We start from the raw sequence: 24,881 nt of genomic DNA, 5'->3' as shown, positions 1-24,881 counted from the left end.
AAGCATATTATTTTCATAAAAAGTACACTGTATAAAGGTACATTTAAGTGCACTTCTTTTTTCACAAGGGGTCTCAGCGCGTCTGTTCAAAACATTCAAACACTACCCAAAATATGCCAGCACCTACACAAACAAACAAACACGTTTTGTAACAAAGCACAACACTTTCTGAAAGCCCAAACAACGGCTCAAACAAACCAACAGTGCTGTGTCTACAGCAAACTAAACAAGTCAGAAACCACCAAGCCATTTCAAACCATCAGCAAACACCAGCCAAGAAAATTTTAGAGCCCATGTCCTACCAGTTCGATGTCAGCAAACACATCCAAAAATCATCATAAATCCCGTTGTTCGGAAAATCCAAGCGTGCAATCCTCATTAGAACGAATAAGAGCAGATCCATTCCCAACGCTGCTGCTGTTTAATTCCAGTAGTCGAAGCGCGGGCCTCATTCATCCACGCACAGATTTGTTTGTTGACTATATTGTAGCGGCCTAAAACCCAACCAAACCGCTACAGGAGCTGAGTGCTGGAGTAGATTGTGACAGGTCAATGATTGCTTGAACTGGAAGATAATTTTTGAATCAAGGCAAAAACTAATGACTTTATGGTCAACAAACAAATGTGTGCTCCTTCCTGCCTAAACCATTCTCACAGATGCTTTAATTCTTAAATAAATTCAGTTGTACATTTGAGTGATATTTTTGAAGTGGCACTTTAGTATATTTTATATGTACTTTGAAATATGTATATGTAAATATGTATGTGTACTTCTGAATGACAAGCAATTAAAGTAAACTAAAATATACTTTAATGTCAGTTAAATGTGTAATATTACATAATTATTTCTAACAATTTAGTTGTAATTTAGTGTTTTTAATTTTAATGTCAACTATAGAGATCGCACAATTAGCACTTAGCTGTTTTGAAACATAATTTCTCAAGTCACGTCGTTTTTGAAATGATGTTTTATTAACAAGGATCGGAAGGAGCAGGATCAGATAATCAACCTGGCCCAGGTGAAGCTCATCAGCCAATTATCTTAACAAGCTCAATTCGTATATAAATACAGCCAGCTCAGCTCACTACTGATGGGAAAATTAAGCTTTTCGAAGCACCGAGGCTTTCCCCTCAACTGTATCGTAAAAAGATTCATTACTCGAAGCTTTTCAACACTTTACGCACTAATGACATCTTGTGGTCAAAGGTGGAAAAAGTTGCTTTCGCGTCCCAGATCTCAAAGCGATTTTAATAATATTAATTTTACTTAAAATTATATAAGTATAAGCATGGTTCATGTAGGCATAGGCCTATATGTTCAAAGTAAATTCTCTGGGTTCGAGCTCGGGCCGTCCCCCCGGACAGCACGCCAAAAATGCTTCTTAAATTGCCTTATCATGAGAGTGCATGACATGCAGAACATGTAATTTCAAGTCACTGTGCTCACATTTACTGGTGCATCAACTTAAAAAAAAAATACTAGTCTATCAGCTTGCCTTGTATATCTCAATATATATTTGAGAAATGTTCTTTAATGTGATGCATATACTTGCATGTAGCTTAAATCGCCTTTTTGGTAATTTTATGACTGAAATGATGACAGAACTACGCTTGTAGGGGAGTGGGGGGCACATTCTAACACTTTGAATTTCTCTGTTAAATCCACTTGGAGTTCAGAGTATATTTTTTTATCCACATTCATTTCACACTTGTCTAGTACAAATATGTCGCTTTCTTTCATAACTATAATGTATACGTTTTTCGCTATTTACCTCAAAAGAAAGGAAATTAAACGTTACAACATGCCCCATAGGTGGGGTACATCGTAACATCTGAGGGCACTTTGTAACAGAACTATATAACAGCTTAAAACGTTATCTGATCGAATGAATATATATATATATATATATATATATATATATATATATTAACATGACAAACTATAATATTTTGTCATTAAAATAAAATTAACATTTTCGAATAAAATAATGGCGTTTTTTTTTTTCGAATGAAAAATAATCGAATTTTGGAGTTTGACAATGAACATATCACAACCATGCTTGGGGATAGCCCTGATCACAACACACAGCTGTACAGTAGTGGCACAATATTGAACAATGTGCACAAATAGATAATAGAAACAGATTTAGACATTCAGAAAAACAGTTCACTCCTCCACACACAACTCTCATAGAACACGAGACAAATAAACATCCTAAATGCTTTACATTTCTTGACATAATCATTTCTGAACATTAAACATCGACTGTCAGTCTTTATTCACCTGTTTCTCATGGTTTCCCATTAAAATCCATAAAAGTAAATGGCGTAAATTAATCGCTAATGTCAAAGAATAGCAGTATAATAATAGCGGGGCACATTGTAAGGCACTGTTACATCGTTCCCCATCTGCGCGACTAGAATTTAAAACAGGTTAGTGTCTTCTGCTGGTTTGCAAAGCATTAATAGGCTACACTATCTAAACTGATAAATAACAGATTGAATATTAAAATAATAGCAGGTTTGTTTCGTTTTGAATGAATACTAAAAGCTGAGACAAAAAAATTCTTCAGCCAGAAATGTACTTTTACTATTGTAAAATAAATATTTAGTGATATCTTCAAAATATTTTTTAATTTTGGCACACTTTTTAATCTGTATAGAGTTGCTATAGTAAATACCATAAATTTGGTTATGCTAGAACTCACATCATAATTACAAAATGAAACAATTTTATTTGTGCGCTGTAATCCAGATCTTCAGAATCCATGTGATTTTATCCGGCGATCTTCATCTCCATCCCGAGCAGCGAGTCCAGCAGCAACAGCAATAAACCCGCGCTCAAGTGCATTTTACAAATACAGCCACTTCAGGAAACAACAGGTTTTACGGCAGGAAAATCGATCGCTCATTGGTTCTCGCCAGCATTCATCACATTATGACATGCCGTGTTTCTGGCGAGATGTGTTTAAATGATGTGCGGGCGCCTTCATGGAGTAGATCAGGATAATAATCTGGATAATATTTTCAACAATTAACAATTTAAATGTAAAATTTTAATCTGCTCTGCACCTCAAACAAACTTACTGTATTGGCCAGAGAGGACTGCGGCTACAAAGGCATCATCATTTCGATTACTTTTTGGTACGACTGTTGACAGTTTTGCATTAAATAAATGATTTCGATCGCAATTTTCTGTCTGTCATGTTTTTCTTTAGTACTGTACAGAGAGAGTTATGGTTAACGTTAGGTTTAGAGGTAGGAGTGTGATTACTAATGACTATAAAAAAAAAATTCTATATTGTTAGTAAAAATGTAGTCTCAGCCTCGGACATTACGCCCACGGAATGTCGGCTAAAGACATTAACAACAGACACACACATCACTGAATAGAAAGTAAAATAGAATATGTGTAATAAAATATGAGATAACATGTTTTAACTAACATGGACATTTCACATTGTAGACTTGTTTTATATCTTTGACACATTTAAGTGCTGCACTTGACAATCACATTTAAACATTTGAATCATTATGGATGAGTTTAATACAAATATTATTAAACTGAAGAGCCAGACAGACTCATCTGAGCGTCTTCCTCCTGTTTCAGCTTTCAATAAAACAAAAGCATCATTTGCTTGAATACTAAATCAACATGAATCATTCAGTATCACATGTTTCTAACACACATGCTGCATTATTTGATTGTAAAGTCTGAGTCTCTTCACCTGTATGGATCACATTCACACATTTATCACACATTTCTTTCTCCTCATAGACACAGTAGTGAAGCTCTTCTGTGGATCCTCACCTGATGTTCACTGCTCCTTTCATCAGGATCCAAAAACAACTAGGATAGACAGCATTTAGCATCTTTTGCCGAATGAAGTCTATGAGGGACTCTTGGCAATGAATCTTATACTCTGTAAAGTGAAACAGAAAAGAGAGAGAGAAAAATCAGTGATCATGATCTTGCATAGATACAGGTCCTTTTCAAAAAATTAGCATATTGTGATAAAGTTCATTATTTTCTGTAATGTACTGATAAACATTAGACTTTCATATATTTTAGATTCATTACACACAACTGAAGTGGTTCAAGCCTTTTATTGTTTTAATATTGATGATTTTGGCATACAGCTCATGAAAACCCAAAATTCCCATCTCAAAAAATTAGCATATTTCATCCGACCAATAAAAGAAAAGTGTTTTTAATACAAAAAAAGTCAACCTTCAAATAATTATGTTCAGTTATGCACTCAATACTTGGTCAGGAATCCTTTTGCAGAAATGACTGCTTCAATGTGGCGTGGCATGGAGGCAATCAGCCTGTGGCACTGCTGAGGTGTTATGGAGGCCCAGGATGCTTCGATAGCGGCCTTAAGCTCATCCAGAGTGTTGGGTCTTGCGTCTCTCAACTTTCTCTTCACAATATCCCACAGATTCTCTATGGGGTTCAGGTCAGGAGAGTTGGCAGGCCAATTGAGCACAGTAATACCATGGTCAGTAAACCATTTACCAGTGGTTTTGGCACTGTGAGCAGGTGCCAGGTCGTGCTGAAAAATGAAATCTTCATCTCCATAAAGCTTTTCAGCAGATGGAAGCATGAAGTGCTCCAAAATCTCCTGATAGCTAGCTGCATTGACCCTGCCCTTGATAAAACACAGTTAACCAACACCAGCAGCTGACATGGCACCCCAGACCATCACTGACTGTGGGTACTTGACACTGGACTTCAGGCATTTTGGCATTTCCCTCTCCCCAGTCTTCCTGCAGACTCTGGCACCTTGATTTCCGAATGACATGCAAAATTTGCTTTCATCCGAAAAAAGTACTTTGGACCACTGTGTTTTATCAAGGGCAGGGTCAATGCAGCTAGCTATCAGGAGATTTTGGAGCACTTCATGCTTACATCTGCTGAAAAGCTTTATGGAGATGAAGATTTCATTTCTCAGCACGACCTGGCACCTGCTCACAGTGCCAAAACCACTGGTAAATGGTTTACTGACCATGGTATTACTGTGCTCAATTGGCCTGCCAACTCTCCTGACCTGAACCCCATAGAGAATCTGTGGGATATTGTGAAGAGAAAGTTGAGAGATGCAAGACCCAACACTCTGGATGAGCTTAAGGCCGCTATCGAAGCATCCTGGGCCTCCATAACACCTCAGCAGTGCCACAGGCTGATTGCCTCCATGCCACGCCGCATTGAAGCAGTCATTTCTGCAAAAGGATTCCCGACCAAGTATTGAGTGCATAACTGAACATAATTATTTGAAGGTTGACTTTTTTTGAATTAAAAACACTTTTCTTTTATTGGTCGGATGAAATATGCTAATTTTTTGAGATAGGAATTTTGGGTTTTCATGAGCTGTATGCCAAAATCATCAATATTAAAACAATAAAAGGCTTGAACTACTTTCAAATGTGTGTAATGAATCTAAAATATATGAAAGTCTAATGTTTATCAGTACATTACAGAAAATAATGAACTTTATCACAATATGCTAATTTTTTGAAAAGGACCTGTATTTCTAAATCAATATTTGTGTTTTAAATACATCTGAACATGATTTCCATTCATATGTTTGTCTGTTTGTGTGACTCCTGTTGAACCACTATAAAGAGAAACACACACTAATGAGTGAACGCCAAATATAATAAACCACAAGAAGAAATACTAATGTGATTTTGCCTCTAGACTAAAACCTTTCAGTTAAATATTCCACTAGTTAAAGCTGTTTTTCCTCTAGTTTCAACATTTGTATTGGTCTCAGTAAATAAGTGAAAGTAAAGTAAGTGTAAAGTAATGTGACGTGTTGCTTGTCAAAGTAAAAACACACAAGAGACAGAGACATTGATCATGTGATGCTGGACGGCTGTGAGCTGAAGCTGGAATCTGCACTGATTTTACCAGCGTTTTCCTCCAATCTGACCAAATCTATTTCAAACTGGAATGATTCACTATTACTGATGGCATTAATAAAGCAGCTGTTGTTGGATAAAGCTCTGACAGTCTGCTTTTGTTCTCTTTCCTCCTTTGTGTTCAACATTTTGATCAACTTTACATTTCATTCTGACACAAACCCTTTGAAATAAAGCTTGATGATCATTTGATCATCCCCTGTCACAAATATTTGAAAATTAATATTTGTCCACATATCAGAGGTAATTGAAGATCTCTTTAATATCACAAAGTTAAGTTTACACACCTCAGTTTACAGTTTGAGTCCAGTAGCACATCAATGAGCCGCTGCTTTGAGTCTCCAATCTTATTGTTTCTCAGATCAAGCTCTTTTAGAAACTGCAGTGCTTTTGTGTTCATCAAAGACTGAGTTAAAGAAGAAACATCTGTAATGCCACAGCCATAAAGACTAGAAAGAGACAAACAGAGGAAGAGAAGATCATCTTACAAACAAATCATTAAGGAGAAGAATTTGTCACAAATATAATGTGAACCCATGAACCCACTCATCATGAGATATTGAGTAGAAAGTGTTTTGGTTTAAACTGTTGAAGTGATTTTCATCATTTTGATTCTTGTATGTGAATGTTACTGACCTCAATCTCTCCAGTTTACAGTCTGAATCCTTCAGTACGTCACATAAGTCATTCACTCCTGTGTTTGTTATTTGATTCAGACTCAGGTCCAGTTCTCTCAGGTGTGATGGGTTTGATTTCAGAGCTGAAGTCAGGATGAGACACTGTTTCTCTGTAATACAGCATCCACACAGACTGAAGACAGAAAGAGAAAGAACAATGACTCAGATCTATGATGATCCATCAGCAAATGCTATACAGCCACTAATAAACCATGAAATCTTAATGATATGAAACAAACCAAGACAGGAGTATTTGAGGACACTAGTTACAATCCAAGTCTGGACCCATCCTCAGTCAACAAATAATGAATCAATACATAGAATCAATATAGAAACAACAGTACAATTAACTGAATTAAATGGTCTATTTTCATAAATTAATGGATAAAAATCATTAAATCAATCAAATCAGATATTTTTTAATCTATTTTAGAGTGTAGTTTACAATTCCTGACTATACAAAAATACTAAATATGCATTTCCCTTAATAAAAGATTTAGCAAAATATACCATTAGTCCAGTATAAATCTATTTTGTTACACAACAAAGATGTCAAGAGCCCAGTGGTCCTAAACTAAACAGTGAACTTTAATCTGACTGTAACTGCTGTACAGTATAATGATACTAACACTAGTTTCTCCAGCTTGAATTGTGGGTTCATCAGTAGATCACTGAGGTTTTTCACTCCAGAGTCTCTTAGTTTATTCCCTCTCAGGTTCAGTTCTCTCAGGTGTGATGGGTTTGATTTCAGAGCTGAAGTCACAGCATAACAACCTTCATATGTCATTTCACAGTCACTTAACCTACATTGACAGAAAGAGGAAGAGCAGGAAATAACAAAATAAAATTAAAGGTGCAAGCAGCGATGAACAGGCCCTCGCCATCTGCGCAGTCGCCATCCCGATAGCATCAGGAAAACGGTGCCCAGTGTGCACATGCATTCACAGTAACCCTCTGCCAGTTTGGACTTAAAGTTCAACACACAGACACATACACACAATATATAAAATTTTGCCATCCAGTTTCATTTGTTAACATTAACTATATTAGTTAACATTAACAATAATTAAATAGCATTTATTAATGTTAATTAATATTAAGCTAAAAAACATTATTTTGATGAAGTTTCTCGCCATAACTTTGTCGCCTTGCCACAGCAAAACCGTTCGAGCTTTCAAAAAATCCCCTGGCAATTTTGCATCCCCAATGTCTTGAGATTATGCTGTTGCCAACTCGAAAGGATCGCCACAAATAAGGAGAAGACAAGTGCTCTTGCGTTGAAAAACATCTAAACTTTATTTAACCATCAGATCTAAAAGCCCGTCTCGAGCAACACAGGCAGAGCACGAAAAAGTCCTGAGAGCTGACACAGGTTCCCACTGAAAAGCCACCCTCCTTTCGACACAAGCGACGAGAAGTTTTATCAACCAAGAACTGCCTGCACACCGGTGTTTCCAATCACGCAGCAATCATCCGAACACCTGCAAAGACTCAGAAACAACACACGCACACACAAACCAGGAAACGACCAAATTCAAATTCCAGAGCATGCGCTTTTTACACTGCCCTAAGCCTTGGGGGCTTAAGCCCCTGATGTTTTGCCTAAAGCCCCTGATCTTTTTAAAGATGGACCATTCACTTCAGTAATAAAATATGTTTTATACATTTTAAGTACTAGAAATCCAACGGTCCATGATGAAAAGCAGTCTTTAGTAGGTAGCTTAGCGCTTACCTTACGTTTTCATTCGCCTAAACACAGCTTTGAAGCCATCGTTTGATGTTTTTCGATATTTAAATAGCCAGATCACGAACAGATTCAACCGTCCATGCAATCTTGTTTCTAACTGACAGGATTCAGCTATGTCTATTAAAGCCTTGAATCACAATGTGACTGACAATTTCTGCCCAGAGAGAACAATTTAAAGGTCCCATATTGTACATATTTCTGGAGGTTTATTTTAGTTGTTGATGTCCTTACGAATATATATCTGCGGTATAAGTGGCAAAATCCATCTCAATATATTTTTACAGCTCCTTTTTTAGGAGCTCTGTCGAGAACAGGTCGATTTTGGCCCATCTAATTAATATTCATGAGCCTCTCTTCTGATTGGCCTGTTGTTTTCTGAGTGACACACAGCTAAGCCAACCACAAGTAACTACGGTCATGTATTCTGTAGCCTAGCCCTAGAGACAGGCTGGCTTGGTGATACTCAACAGGATATTTCAGAATGATCATTAATGTTTCTTTCTTTTTCAAACACTGAATGCAGTAAGCTACATAACTGTTGCTTTAGTAAAGCGCTGTGTGAACAAAAGCCAGAACAGAGTTGTAGTGATAATGCACGTTACCCTGCGACTCTTCACGACGAAAAAATACATGCACACTGGAATGAAGCAGCGATCAGGCAGCTCCTCACTATCAGCGCTGATCACGTTAGTTTCAGTTTAGTGAAATGGATGCGTCGCATTACATCTCACATTCAAATGTCACATGTCAAGACCCTTCACAGAACACACTACACTGGGGAAAGGCTGTTTAAAATGGGATTCACATCAGAAACTTGCATGCACTGCTCACAAAATAGCCCGGACACATATATCCACGCCATATGGCACTGCCCACCCATTAATCAATTCTGGGAAGATGTCACTGAATCCCTATCCCACCTCCTGGGCTGTCACATCCCATTATCCCCTTCACTCTGTCTACTGGGCGATCTATCAACACTCAATCAGGAAATAACAAACAAAAGGATACTCCTCATAGCTCTAGCCATTGCCAAGAAAACTATCTTCTTGAACTGGAAATCCCGAAACACCATTCACATAACACACTGGAAAAATTTGCTTACAGAATACATCTCCCTAGAATATTTTTCATCTCCATATACATCAGAATCGCAACATCCAACATCAGACCTCAGTCAACTCTTACAAATCTGACACACTTATCTTTAAGTATTCACAAAATATTATTCATATTTATATAAGGTATTAGTAACATGAGTGTTTTCATTATTATTATTTTTATTATTATTAATATTATTATTATTATTATTATTGTTGTTGTTTTCATTTATTGTATCACTATATCAGAGAAACATTGAAAAGTAATAAATTGATGGGATGATGTTTTGTATGGACGGTAACAGTTTACTGAAGATTACATCATTAAATATACATAATTAAAAATTTATAAATATAAATAAATTAAAACTGCACCCAACAAATACCACCCATGTTTTTAATGCACCACATATTGATTTTAATGCACTGCACTCTTCTTTTAATGCACCACTTGAGTTCAAACTTACATACATCATATGATGTCTACAATGTTGCCTTGAATGGAGAGGAGGAAGGAGGGGAAAAAACAAAAAACAAAAAAACATGCACACTGACACAGAAGCTAGGATATGTGTGGTATGTGTTGGGTATGGTTCATTAGTATATTTTCCTGCATACATATATTTAGATAACTACTATTGTGATTATATCATTATTATTATCATCATCATTATTATTATTATTATTATTATTATTATTATTATTATTATTAATAGTAATAGTACTGTTGCCTTCATCACAAAACATCATCACAAAATATCGTTACAACTCAAACTTTACTATTGTTATTAATACTACTATCATACTACTATTATTATTATTATTATTTATTTTTTATTATTATTTTTTTATTATTATTATTTATTATTATTATTATTATTTTATTATTATAATTATTGATATTACTGTTACCATCATCACAACATCATACTGTAATCATCCTTGGGATTATTGTTGTTATTATTATTATTATTATGATTACTGTTATTATTTATATTACTGTTACTGTCATCACAAAATATTAACCGTATCATCACTACCTTTGGTGTTATAGTTGTTACTCCGATTTATGGCCATTTCTATTATTTTTGAACATGCTAATACTACCTATACTGCTACTACTACTTATACATTATTATTATTCAGATTGTCTTGTTCTCATTTCTCATTTATTATCATTGTTGTTTTTTTTTTTTTTTGTTGTTAGTATAGTTTTTTTGTTTTTGTTTTGTTTTTTTGTTTTTGTTTCTGTTGTTGTTGTTTCTGTTTCTGCATTTACCATGTATGTTTTTGCACTCCAAATAAAAAAAAAAATTAAAAAAAAGTACTAAATAAAATATTGTATTTAAAAAAAAAAAATGTCACATGTCTTTACGGGTTGATTTACGGGTTTACGACATGATGTTGTCTGGGTTTGACAAAAGGAGGGTGGGACGGTGGTTGGTGCTGTGGTGGTGACTGCAGGCGGTGACTGAGTAGATCGGACGTCATATTTTTACGGAAGTCACAGCAGCTCGTGAAAAGGAACAGCTACTTTATTCAGGCTGTGTGCAGTTTGCGGTGGACTGACTGTTTTGAAACTTATATGGTAGTTACATAACCCCTAGACCTCAGTTATCATGAAAAAAGCCAGGAAATTTAGATTTTGACAATATGCGACCTTTAATTTATTTGAAACATCTTTACACAGGCTTTGTATCACTGTTTCTGTGTTACAAACATCCAAATAATCACAAAAGTACTGGAATAAAAGTTTATAGTTCGGATATAAACACTGTAGTCTACAGTAGCGAACAAAATAGAATAAATCACCTTTTTGAACAGGTTCCAAGTGACGACGCTTCAAATTAAGATTGTATCAATTACAACACAATGCCAGCAGGTGGCGACTGAATGATAAATAAGAAATTCGTTCAAAAAACGTTGATTAATTCAGAGCCCCTAAATTGTCATTGTAGTGGGAAAAAAAATTGCGGTGGGTAGAAAAAAAAATTGGGGAGGGGAAATGTTTTTGGGGGGTGGGTAGAAAAAAATATCGGGGTGGTGTAAATAAAATTGCGGTGGGTAGAAAAAAAATTGGGGTACTGGGAAAATTGTTTAAAACGCTTAATGCAAAACACTGGATGACCAGTACACAACTTACAGCATACAAAATATTAACAGAAAGCACTCAATTGCACATTTAGGGGTTTCCTCCCATACAGAGTATGCGTCTTAATGAAGACGGTGATAAAAAAAAAAGACCAATGAATCACTGCAAGCTGTAAAGTAAACAGGAAGTGTTTGTCCGAACTCAACCGGTTTTGCGAGAGAAAGGAAAAGTTTTATGAGAGAACGCAAATATCTTTTTTCCACCACCCCGATTTTTTTTCTACCCACCCCAAATTTTTTTTTACACCACCCCGATTTTTTTTCTACCCACTCCGAATTTTTTTTTTTTTACACCACCCCGATTTTTTTTCTACCCACCCCATGATTCATCATTTTGATTCTTGTATGTGAATGTTACTGACCTCAATCTCTCCAGTTTACAGTGTGAATCCTTCAGTACGTCACATAAGTCAATCACTCCTGTGTTTGTTATTGGATTCACGCTCAGGTCCAGCTCTCTCAGGTGTGATGGGTTTGATTTCAGAGCTGAAGTCAGGATGAGACACTGTTTCTCTGTAATACTGCATCTATCCAGACTGAAGACAGAAAGAGAAAGAACAATGACTCAGATCTATGATGATCAACTGACAAATGTGTTTTGCATCTTCCAGCATGGGCTTTAATTCCAGATTTGGCTTTAAGAATGGAAGAAAATAACCATAATGATGAAGTCTCCATGCTACAATAATAATGATAGAAGCACAGTTTTTCCACTGTGGGGACATATCGTTATAAGTACAATTTGGCTGTATCATTTGTGCCCCCTCCTCCTCCTCCTACTCCTACTGTTAAATGAAATTTACGCCCATGTCTTCCAGCAGACTTTTGCTGACAAATAAATTATATCTGTGTGCAGGTAACATGGAGAAAGACTACACATTTAAATATACATTTACTAATACAGTTTTAAATTCAAAAGTTTTCTGTTAATTAGTAAAGACACTGTGAACTGACATGAACAATGATTAATTATATAAACTAACATGAACAGATTAATAAATGCTGTCAAAATATATTTAATAGCTAATGTTAACTAATGAAATTGTTACTGTCTACTATTGTCATAAATCACTTTAGTTTCACAGATCAATGTTCAAACATACTGTAGACTAAACAATTACAAGTCAACAACAAAGACAGTTTGCTTATAAAAATATTATACTTTGCACATGTGTTTATTTAATGAATAAACGTATTTCCTTAAACTGAAGACATTCAAATAAGTTTTGAAAAGGCAGTTGATTTGCTTTAGTGCTGCACTGATCAGGACATTTGAGGCAGATACTGATCACTGATTCTTAAAATGCTCTTGTTCAGTTTTTACAATTTACAGTATATGCTGCACCAAAATTAGACATTTTACGGTTTGACAAACACAAACTTTAAATTAAAAGCAGTTATGAATAGTTGACAAAAAAACACTTGCATACCAGCAATCAGTAAACATGATTACATTCAGCAGTCATATGTTTATCTGACTTTGCCACTCATCTTTAGATAATTAGACAGAATTAAACTGTGAAAGTGTAGTTTTTCTCTTTTAAATCAATGTAGAATTTCCAGATCTCTGTGTGTGGAACTAATAATCATTCTTTTACAATCTAACATACATCCAAACATTTTGTGAAAAAAAAAAAAAAAAAATTTGGTGGGGAACAAATAAAAGTGCAGCGCTAAATCTGGTAAAATGTTACACATTGTTATTAGCATTGTGGCTATAAAAGGCATTTATGAAAACAATATATTTCTACATAAATATATACTATGAAGCTAAAAGACTAAAAAGAGGCATCAACATTTGATAGATAGGCAGTACAGCACTAAACGTTCAAAGTATTTGCATCTGGTGCACAAAATGATGTCCCTAATTTAAAACTTTATGCCATTTTTTCATTGCCTGTTTATTTTAATACTTCACATTATAGTGGCTTTCAGTGCTGCTGAGAAAAAACTTCTGACACAAATATGGAAATATGATCAACTACAATAACATTACTATTAAAAGTAATGTAAGATTTGAACTAAAGCGGCAATACTCACATCAGTGTGTTGAGTTGACAGTGTTTATCCTCCAGTAGAGCAGAGATCTGATTCACTCCTGTGTCTCCTAGTTCATGTTCACTCAGATTCAGCTCTCTCAGGAGTAACGGGTTTTTACGCACAATTCCAGTCACATACTGACAGCCTTCATCTGCAGCAGGACCCAAAAACCTGCAGAAGAGAAGATGAAGCAAACAAGATCAATTTAGTTCTGATTTAAAGGTCCATTGTATTATAAAAATCATTACAAAACAAAAGTAAATGTTATTCTAAAACGAGGTCTAGTATTAGCAAAAATTCTCTTTAAACGTTTAAATTCACAAAAACATAAATATTCAAAAACAAAGTCTAATAGTCACAGTTATTGGGAAGAAACTAGAGGGACACTCAGTCCTAAAGCAAACTCAGGAGAACAAAAAACGTCCCACAGAGCAGAAGAGCAAAACCTCACTAGATCATGATTTTCAGTTTACAAATACAGCGTGTGCAATTAAAAGCCTCAAGATCTTTCAGAAGGAGTGAGAAACATCAGCACAGAGAAAACTGGCTTGAGAAACTGAATGTTTTTGCAACAAGGGTCTGAGAGTAACGCATTTTTAATTCTCTGTATGTATGTGCTGTACATGTGGCAGAATTGACAATAAAGCAGACTTTGACTTTGATCATCAGTTCAACAAAACCCACAGCATCTGATTTGATCATTCATTGTCCAGATTATTGTATAGCTGAAAAAATAAATAAATTTATTACATTTATTAATATAACATTATTTGATCAGGTCTCACCTCAGTGTCTTGAGTTGACAGTTTGGATCCTGTAGTAAATGATTGAGCTCCTTCACTCCTGATTGTCCAGGATCATTTCCTGTGAGATCCAGCTCTATCAGGTGTGAAGGGTTTGATCTCAGAGCTGAAGCCAGAGCTTTATAACCTTCTTCAGTGATACTGCAGTTTGAAAGCCTAGAACCAGAATGAAAATGTCACATTCAGATGATTAATCAGTTATTCTAGAAATTACCTAAACTATGAAAATTATATTTTATTCCTTACTCAAATGAACTAAAACTGGGTTGTAAAGCAAAATCTGACAAATGAATATCAAATTAAATTAAATGGTTAGATATTAATTCACTTTACTATCTCCAGCTTACAGTCACTTTCAAGCTTTAACCTTCCGATGCTCTTCATTTTCAGTAAAATCAATGCAATATATTTTTTTCTGTATAGTACTGTGCAAAAGTCTTATGTCACTAGTATTTTCACCAGATAAAAAATGGTTTAAAGTCAATTATTTCTATATTTTACTGCAGTGTGTCAGTAGGAAATATCAGTTTACATTACAGTGAACATTCATTTTGACATTAATTGTAATAATCCAGTGAGATTTTTGTTTGCACAAAGAGTCTGACAACAGCCAGTGAGGGGTACATTTAGGGCAGCAGTAGGCAAGTTCGGTCCAATACTGCTACCCATTTGGAAATATGAATAACTATTTCAAAAAGATACCAAGACTGCTGGGAAGAAAGTATAGAAGTATAGAATTTTTATTATACTAGGGGGGTACAATAAAAATTTTCTCTATAGCATCAGATCACAACAGAAGTCATTTAAGGTTACCTTTCTAATAGAACAGGTCTATATCTTATTTTTTATTAAGACGAGACACTGCAGGTGAATAGGGAAAAAACTAATAGTTATCACCTCACTTACCCAGTTGATTGATTACATTTAGAATTGCAAACATTTTTTTAAACATGTCAAGTTTTCTAAAATGTTAGGTTTAAACATGCAAATGAGGCATTATTTAATGAAATATGAGCTAATTTAGATACATTTCTAGTACAAAACTCTAAACACTGGATGAAGTTTGTTTTATTTGACTGTAAGTGTCACGGTACACAGATCAGCTGCGTTCTCATGTCCCGTGATCTGTGTGTTGTTGTGTTGTACGTCATGCTCGCTCGTCAGCTGCCAATCAGTCCCGCACCAGGTGCCACTCCTTGGCTGTGTGTGTTGTTCTTTTCAGTTCGAGTTGGAGTCTGCGTTGGAAGTTGTTCGTGTCTTCGTGTGTTTCACCTTCTGGATTATTCATTGCTCGTCCACTGGACTCACCCGCTCAGGATTTCACATCACAGCACCATCATCGACCATCTAGCCCCTGCCTCACCCATCCGAGAGATATCATCGCACCATCTGTTTGTTTGTATTGTTCCCGTCATCTTTAATAAACTGCCATTCACCTGCATTTGCTTCCTCATCATTTCTACCTTGTCACAGAATCATCTGACCCTCATGGAAGCAGCAGGCTCTTCCCAGCCCACTTCGGCAGAGTTTATGCAAGCCTGCATCTCTCGGATGGACAGCCAGGAACAGACCATGGGTCAGGGGATCCGTGCTCTTCCCGCTGCGCCGCCCACGCCATCTACTTCCCCACCACCATCTAGCGCCTCGACGTCATCAGAGCCCCGCCTTCCCACTACGGAACTTTACAGCGGTGAGCCATACTTCTGCCGAGCTTTCCTCACTAGATGTTCCATGCACTTTGCACTACAACCACGTACTTTCGCTAGTGAGGAAAGCAAGGTAGCGTTCGTGCTCACCCTGCTGTCTGGGAGGGCGACATTGTGGGGAACGGCGGTGTGGGAGAATCAAGATCCCTGTTGTGCCTCGTTTGCTACACTCTCCGCTGAGATGAAGAGGGTGTTTGACCGCGCGGTCGCTGGGGGAGAGGTTGCGGACTATTCCATCGAGTTCCGCACCCTGGCGGTGGAGTGTTAGTGGAACGAGGAGGTGCAGTGGGATATGTTCCTGCATGGGCTGGCTGATCGCGTCCAATGTGAAATCTACGCCCTGGACCTACCCGCCAGCCTCAACGGCCTTATTGACTTGGCTTTGTGGGTGGATTCTCGACTCTCCCGAGCGGAGTGGCGGTGTTTACCCGCTCGGTTCCCCCCTGGGGAGGGACCCTCATCTCGAGCCAGCGGCGGTGACGCGGTCAGCCCTACCTATGATCACGAGCCTATGCAGGTGGGTCGAGCTCGGCTTTCTCGGGAGGAGAAGGAGAGGCGGAGATCCCAGAGCCTTTGTCTCTACTGTGGAACCGCTGGACACGATGCTTACAACTGCCCGGTAAAAGGGCCAGCCCGGCAGTAAATCTGAGGCTACTGTCGGGTGGGATCTCCGCTACGAAGACCTCATCCAGCGCTACCTCCACGCTCCTTCTGATTAGGCTCAGATGGTCCAACCAAGATCATCACTGCACCGCACTGTTGGATTCTGGGGCTGAAGGTAATTTTTTGGATTCTAGTTTTGCTCATCAGTTTCATGTTTCCCTTCTTCCCCTCCCCAACACTATTGCCGTCCACACACTCAATGGCCAGATTCTTCCCAACATCACACACATCACGGAACCCGTCACTCTCACTGTGTCTGGCAATCACAGTGAGAGCATCTCATTCTACATCTTGGACTCCCCCCATGCACCCGTTGTATTAGGACATCCTTGGCTCATCAAACACAACCCTCGGATTGATTGGCAGCTGAAGTCGGTGTCTGAGTGGAGCAATAAGTGTTACGAGTCTTGCCTTGTGTCTGCTTGTCCGTCTGTTTCTAGTTGTGTTTCAGGAGAAAACAACGGATCTGTGTAACGTGCCCGTGGAGTGCCATGACCTGAAGGAAGTGTTCAGTAAGTCTCGGGCTGCTTCTCTCCCTCCTCACTGTCCCTATGACTGTGCTATAGATTTACTGCCAGGTACGTCTCCGCCTAAGGGCAAACTTTATTCACTCTCAGTTCCCGAGAGAGAGGCTATGGAGAAATATATTTCTGATTCTCTAGCAGCGGGGTTCATTCGACCCTCCTCTTCTCCAGCGGGACCTTCTTCTCTGCGACCTTGCATTGATTACCGAGGGTTGAATAATATTACGGTAAAGAATACCTATCCTTTGCCGTTAATATCTTCAGCCTTCGAGAGGTTGCAGGGAGCGCCCATCTTCACGAAATTGGATTTAAGAAATGCATATCATTTGGTCCGCATTAGGAGGGGAGATGAATGGAAGACTGCCTTCAATACCCCCAGGGGGCACTTTGAATGCTTGGTCATGCCCTTCAGTTTGTCCAACTCCCCAGGGGTCTTCCAGGCACTCGTCAATGACGTGCTGCGAGATATGGTTGATCAATTCATATATATGTCTACCTGGACGACATATTGATTTTTTCTTCTTCTCTCCAGGAACATGTGCAGCACGTTCGACGAGTGCTTCAGAGGGTGCTAGAGAATGAGCTTTTTGTCAAGGCGGAGAAATGCGATTTTCATGCACAGTCTGTTCCTTTCTTAGGGTACATCGTGTCGTCTGAGGGTATGCGCATGGATCCCGAGAAGGTTAAGGCTGTGGTGGATTGGCCAAGCCCAGATTCCCGTAAGGCCCTACTGAGGTTTCTGGGGTTCGCCAATTTTTACCGGCGTTTCATTCGCAACTTTAGCCAACTAGCCGCACCTCTGACTGCCTTGACCTCCCCCAGAACGTCGTTCAGGTGGTCAGACGCAGCTGAAGCTGCGTTTGCCAAACTCAAAAGCCGCTTTGTTTCAGCTCCCATTCTGGTTACCCCTGATCCATCGCGACAGTTCGTGGTGGAGGTCGATGCATCAGAGGTGGGGGTAGGGGCGGTGCTTTCACAGCGTTCACCCGCAGACGACAAGATGCATCCCTGCGTGTTTTTTTTCACACCGCATGTCGACAGCCGAAACTAATTATGATATTGGTAACAGGGAGTTGTTGGCTGTCAAGCTAGCATTGGAAGAATGGCGCCACTGGTTAGAAGGGTCGGGGGTACCTTTTATTGTTTGGACCGATCACAAAAACCTAGAATATATCAGGAATGCTAAAAGATTGAACTCGAGGCAGGCTCGGTGGGCACTTTTTTTCGGACGATTTGACTTTACACTTTCGTACCGTCCGGGTTCCAAAAACGTCAAACCCGATTCTTTATCTCCTATTTTTGACCGTTCCGATCGCCCGTCTACTCCCGAGGGTATTTTTCCCGAGACACTTATTGTCTCTACCCTCAGTTGGGAGGTCGAATCGAAGGTTAAGACAGCCTTACTTGGGGTAACGCCTCCGGTCGGTTGCCCCCCGAACCGTTTGTTTGTGCCAGAGGGTCTTAGGTCCAAAGTTATCCAGTGGGGACATTGTTCCAATGTGGCTTGTCATCCAGGGGTCAATCGCACCATACATTTGGTCAAACAACGATTTTTCTGGCCACTCATGGCTCGAGACGTTCGCAGTTTTGTTTTGGCTTGCTCAGTCTGCGCCATTGGTAAGACTTCTAACAGACCCCCAGATGGGCTCCTACAACCACTGCCGATCCCTTCGAGACCCTGGTCCCATATCGCTCTAGATTTTGTTACCGCCCTCCCACCCTCCCAGGGTAACACGGTAGTTTTGACCGTGGTGGATTGGTTCTCGAAGGCGGTCCATTTCATTCCCTTGCCCAAATTACCCTCAGCCAAGGAGACAGCGTTGACAGTCGTGGACCACGTCTTTCGGATACATGGCCTCCCGATGGACATGGTCTCCGACAGAGGACCCCAGTTTGTGTCCAAATTTTGGAAAGAGTTTTGTAAACTTCTGGGGGCCACTGTTAGTCTCTCTTCGGGGTTCCATCCTCAAAGCAATGGACAGACTGAGCGAGCCAACCAAGATTTGGAGAGAGCATTACGATGTATGGTCACTAGAAATCCTTCCTCCTGGAGCCAACAACTTTCTATGGTGGAGTACGCCCACAATTCCTTACCAGTATCATCCATGGGCCTATCTCCATTTGAGTGTAGGAATCCAGTCGCGGTCCCCTCCGCTCACGCCTTCGTCCAGAGGTGTCATTGCACCTGGACTAGAGCACGTGAGACTCTACTCCAGGTGGGAGCCCGCACCAAGGCCAAAGCCGATCGCCACCGGTCTAGGCCTCCCGTATACGTCGTTGGTTCTAAAGTGTGGCTTTCTACATTTACAAGAACATTCCTCTCCGGTCCGTGTCTAATAAACTTGCTCCTAAATTCATTGGCCCGTTTTCTGTCACCAAGATCATTAGTCCGGTGGCAGTCCGCCTCAAACTTCCTCCAGTGTACAGGAGAATTCACCCCGTTTTCCATGTATCCAAAATTAAACCCGTGTTTTTCGCACATATTAATCCGCCAGCTCCGGTTCCCCCACCGCCGCGTCTCGTAGACGGGGAACCCACTTATTCAATTAATCGAATTCTGGACTCTAGGCAGAGGGGACGCGGATTTCAGTACTTGGTGGACTGGGAAGGTTACGGTCCGGAGGAGAGAAGTTGGGTACCTGCCAGGGACATCCTGGATCACTCTCTTATTGAGGACTACAATCAACAGGTAAAGGAGTCTGGGAACGTCAGGGGACGTTCCTAGGGGAGGGGGTACTGTCACGGTACACAGATCAGCTGCGTTCTCATGTCCCGTGATCTGTGTGTTGTTGTGTTGTACGTCATGCTCGCTCGTCAGCTGCCAATCAGTTCCGCACCAGGTGCCGCTCATCATCTCAGTCTATTTATACTCACCGTTGTCTCTCTTCCTCTGTCAGATGACTGTTCCCGGACCTTGGCTGTGTGTGTTGTTCTTTTCAATTCGAGTTGGAGTCTGCGTTGGATGTTGTTCGTGTCTTCGTGTGTTTCACTTTCTGGATTATTCATTGCTCGTCCACTGGACTCACCCGCTCAGGATTTCACATCACAGCACCATCATCGACCATCTAGCCCCTGCCTCACCCATCCGAGAGATATCATCGCACCATCTGTTTGTTTGTATTGTTCCCGCCATCTTTAATAAACTGTCATTCACCTGCATTTGCTTCCTCATCATTTCTACCTCGTCACAGAAAGTGTCCTGAGAAGTGGACATCACAGGATATTCCCCCATGACTCCAGTTCGAAGTGAACATATATGTTCCATTCAAAGGGCATTGAAGTGGGCAAGACGTGAATTTAAATTGTATTTATTTACAGTGTTATATTTTGTCACACTTCATGCTTCTCTAGTAAGAAATCCATAAATAAATTTTTCGAAGTGAAGTAAACTTCAACTGATTTCCCCTGCTAAGGGAGTAAAGAGCAATGGACACTATGTAGGGACCATGTCAATCGGAACACAGTTCATGCACGGAGCTCACTTCTAATGAGCTGATGATCTGAAACAGGTGTGTTAACAAAGAGGGACTGGAATTAAGAACCTCAGGATTAAACGTTGCAGAGACTATTCATTCTGATTAAATCACAAAACAAAACAGAAATTGTGTCTCTTGCTTTGTCTATATGATTACTGATTAACATATTTGATTTTAATAAGGAAGAACAATTAGACATGGGCGGATTAGAACCCAAAACCTCCTGCACACCTAATGCAAATTTTGACACTGGACTGTTTAAGAGTACAAATGTTTATTATATTTCTATGCATTTATTCACTGATGTGAAGAATTACGAGCCTAATACAGTCCTATAATAATAATAATAAAGGTAAAAACACAGGGGAAAAAAGGAAAGTGTTCAACCCAAGTTTTAAAACAAAGTTACGCAACTGGGAATAACTATACAATATTTTTCAATGTTTTAATTGTAATATTAAATCCACTTTATTTGCCAAAAAAATTAGTTATGCTTTCAAATAATCAGACATGCTAAAACAGAATTTGGTAACAATAAAACAAAAGGTTGGGAAAAAAAAACATTCCATAGGGCCCTAAAACATAAAATTTTTCGCTTTTAATAAATTGAGGTTAAATTGTTTAAGCTTCATGATAATAATTAATGATTTTAAAATCATAATCAGACTTTAGACAACATGAAAATACAGATGTGATCTTTTACGAATAACAGATTTACACCATAATACATAAAAATGTACAATCAAACGCAAGTTAAGATATCCCTACACTACCAAATGCACATTTTAAATGGTTTATCACAACAAATTGACTTAGGACAGTGTCAATGACAAACCAAATTAGAAAAAAGAACACAATGGCAGGTGTAAATATAAAAGAATCTCGATGCACAACATACAGCCTTGTTCATTATCTAAGTCTGTTTTTCACCTTATGTTTTTGTTGAGCTCAATTTTGGTCTATTGTCACACAACTTACCTCAGTATCTCCAAATGACACTTCATATTTTCCAGTCCAGTGCAGAGCAACTTCACTCCTGAATCCTGCAGATTATTATTGCTCATGTTCAGCTCTTTCAGACTGGTATCTGATCCAAGAACTGTAGCCAGAGCTGAATAGCTTTTGACTGTTAAGCCACAATCATTTAACCTATGACGGAAATAAGATGAAAGAATAATTAGACTGAATACATCTGCTAAATGCAAGCATTAAATATGAGTTAATCTATAGTTTTAATTACAAAAAATTATACATTTAAAGTGCAAGTTCCATGATTTTAAAGCATTACTGAGTGAATTCTGATTAAACACCTTAACCATTGTGAACATGTGTACAACATTTGCTACAATGCACAATGCTGTAAAACTTGTTGTATAAACACAATGCTCATTACAGAATGCTCACAAAAAATATGCACAGGAATGTTTGAAAGCAGCTGTCTATCAGCCGGTACCACATTGACCCAGTATTTGTGCGACTGGTACTGCAGAACCTCAGCATCCCTGAACAAAGCATTTTCTGCTACTAACAATAATTAGTTTCAGGGAGAACAAAGCTCTTCATTCTCAGCTAAAGGAAAAAAAAAAAAAAAAAAAAAAAAAAAAAAATTATATATATATATATATATATATATATATATATATATTTTTTTTTTTTACAAGAACAACAAGATTTTCCATGACATTTTATATTTCTCTAATTTCCCACACACACACACACACACACACACACACACACACACACACACACACACACACACACACACACACACACACACACACACACACACACACACACAAAGAAAATCAGGAATACATTTTCCAGGATGCATATGAACCCTTAACAAATGTATTTGTCAGATGAAAGCAAATGATGATTAACTTACAGAGCTCTTTTGGAAGTTTTGATGACTGCCAATAATCTAATGAGACACTCGTCTGATTTCTTGAATTTCTGAAGCTCAAACTCCTCCAGCTCCTCCTCTGATGTCAACAACACAAAGGCCAAAGCAGACCACTGGGCAGGTGAAAGATCAGCAGATGAGAGACTTCCTTTGCTAAGGTGGGTCAGAATGTCTTTCACCAGAGTTTGGTCGTTCAGTTCATTCAGACAGTAGAACAGATTGATGGATCTCTCTGGAGACAGATTATCTTCTAATTTCTGCTTGATGTACTGGACTATTTCCTTTTTGATCTGGTCATTTCCATTTTGCTGTGTCAACAGACCCTGTAAGAGTCGCTGATTGGACTGGAGTGACAAACCAAGGAGGAATCGAAGAAAAAGATCCAGATGTCCATTATCACTCTCTAGTGCCTTGTCCACTGCAGTCTTGAGCAAATCAATCATAGTTTCACTTTTGTTTTCCTGTTCTGTAGACTCATGAACAAATACATTTCTCTTCTTTATGTCTAGAAACAGATGTGCATAAAGAGCTGCAATAAACTCTTGAATGCTCAAGTGAACAAAGCAGTACATGGTACCAAGAACAATCCCAGTTTCCTCCTTAAAGATCTGGGTACACATGCCTGAATACACTGATGCCTTATAGACGTCAATACCACAGGCTTCCAGATCTGTGTCATAGAAGATCACATTGTTTCTTTCCAGCTGATGAAATGCCAGTTTCCCCAGTGAAAAGATGGCATCTTTATCCCAGGAAACATCTGGTGTATATTCTCCATCATACTTTCTTCTGCTCTGCTGGATCTGAAATCTGAGAAAGTGTGTGTACATTTGTGTCAGAGTCTTGGGAGTGTCTTCAGTATTTGACTCCTGCAGTGTTTTGGAGACATCATCAGCCTGATTGTTTTTCATGACATTATTTCTTTTCTCCTCTAATATTTTCTGAAGAACAGTGGCTGAAATCCAGCAGAAGACTGGGATGTGGCACATGATAAAGAGACTCTTCGATTGTTTAACATGATCAATGATTTCTTTGGCCAGATTCTCATCTGTGATTCTTTTTCTGAAGTACTCCTCCTTTTGTGCATCATTGAATCCTCGTATCTCTGTCAGCCGGTCGATACAGTCAGGAGGAATCTTACTGGCAGCTGCTGGTCTGGTGGTGATCCAGATGAGAGCAGAAGGAAGCAGATTTCCCTTGATGAGGTTCGTCAGGAGAACATCCAGAGAGGCTGGTGATGAAACATCAAAACACGTCTCATTATGATTGAAGTTTAGAGGAAGACGGAATTCATCCAATCCATCAAGAATGAACAGCACTTTTTGGTTTCTTCTTATAAGGTTCAGTTTTTTTTGTTTCTGGGAAAAACTGAGTTATAAGGTCCATCAAACTTAGTTTTTCTTTCTCCTTTAAGTTCATCTCTCTGAATGGAAGAGGAAATATGAATCTGATATCCTGATTTTCTTTTCCTTCGGCCCAATCCAGAACAAACTTTTGCACAGAGACTGATTTTCCAATGCCAGCAACTCCTTTTGTCAGTACAGTTCTGATCTGCTTGTCTTGTTCAGGTGCTTCAAACAAATTTGTGCATTCAACCTGTATTTCTTGTGATTCATGACGTCTGGAAGCAACTTCAATCTGTCTTACCTCATGTTCAATATTGACCTGTTCACTACAACCCTGAGTGATATAGAGATCTGTGTAGATGTTATTCAGAAGAGTAGAGTCACCTTGCTTTGCAATTCCTTCAAACACACACTGATACTTTGTCTTTAAACTATTCTTTAGCTGATGAATGAAGACCAGCTCATCTAAACAGAAACAAAAATGCAGAATATTTTAATCTTATTTTCTCTCCTACATTTATATGTGACAGATGATTAGTAGTCTTTTACCTTCTAGAGTATCAGCAGCTTCATCTTGCTTCATCTCTCTCAGGAAGTAGAGTGTGAGATCAAGAGCTGCTTCTTTGTTACTGCATCTGTTCTCATTAAAATCCTTCACAAAGTATTGCAAGTCCTCTTTTTGTAATATTTTCTTAAACTTGTCCAGTTCTTTCTTCAGAAATGTGATTATTTTGCACTCAAGATCCTACAAAGCAATAAAAAAAGAAAAAAAAAATCTTCATCCATACTTGGTAAAAACTACTATATTTATTTAACAATT

The 24,881-nt window shown here is 38.6% G+C and overlaps 1 pseudogene; it reads right to left on the bottom strand.

Annotated features, from left to right (window-relative positions):
- Positions 1–7,176: 7,176 nt before the first annotated feature.
- LOC141338839 (NLR family CARD domain-containing protein 3-like) lies at positions 7,177–24,644 on the bottom strand (annotated as a pseudogene).
- Positions 24,645–24,881: the final 237 nt, after the last annotated feature.

Source organism: Garra rufa, chromosome 7 (assembly GCF_049309525.1).
Source record: "Garra rufa chromosome 7, GarRuf1.0, whole genome shotgun sequence".
Taxonomy (NCBI): Eukaryota; Metazoa; Chordata; class Actinopteri; order Cypriniformes; family Cyprinidae; genus Garra; species Garra rufa.
Note: the sequence above shows the minus strand (reverse complement) of the source record. Positions and strands in the feature narration are given on the sequence as shown.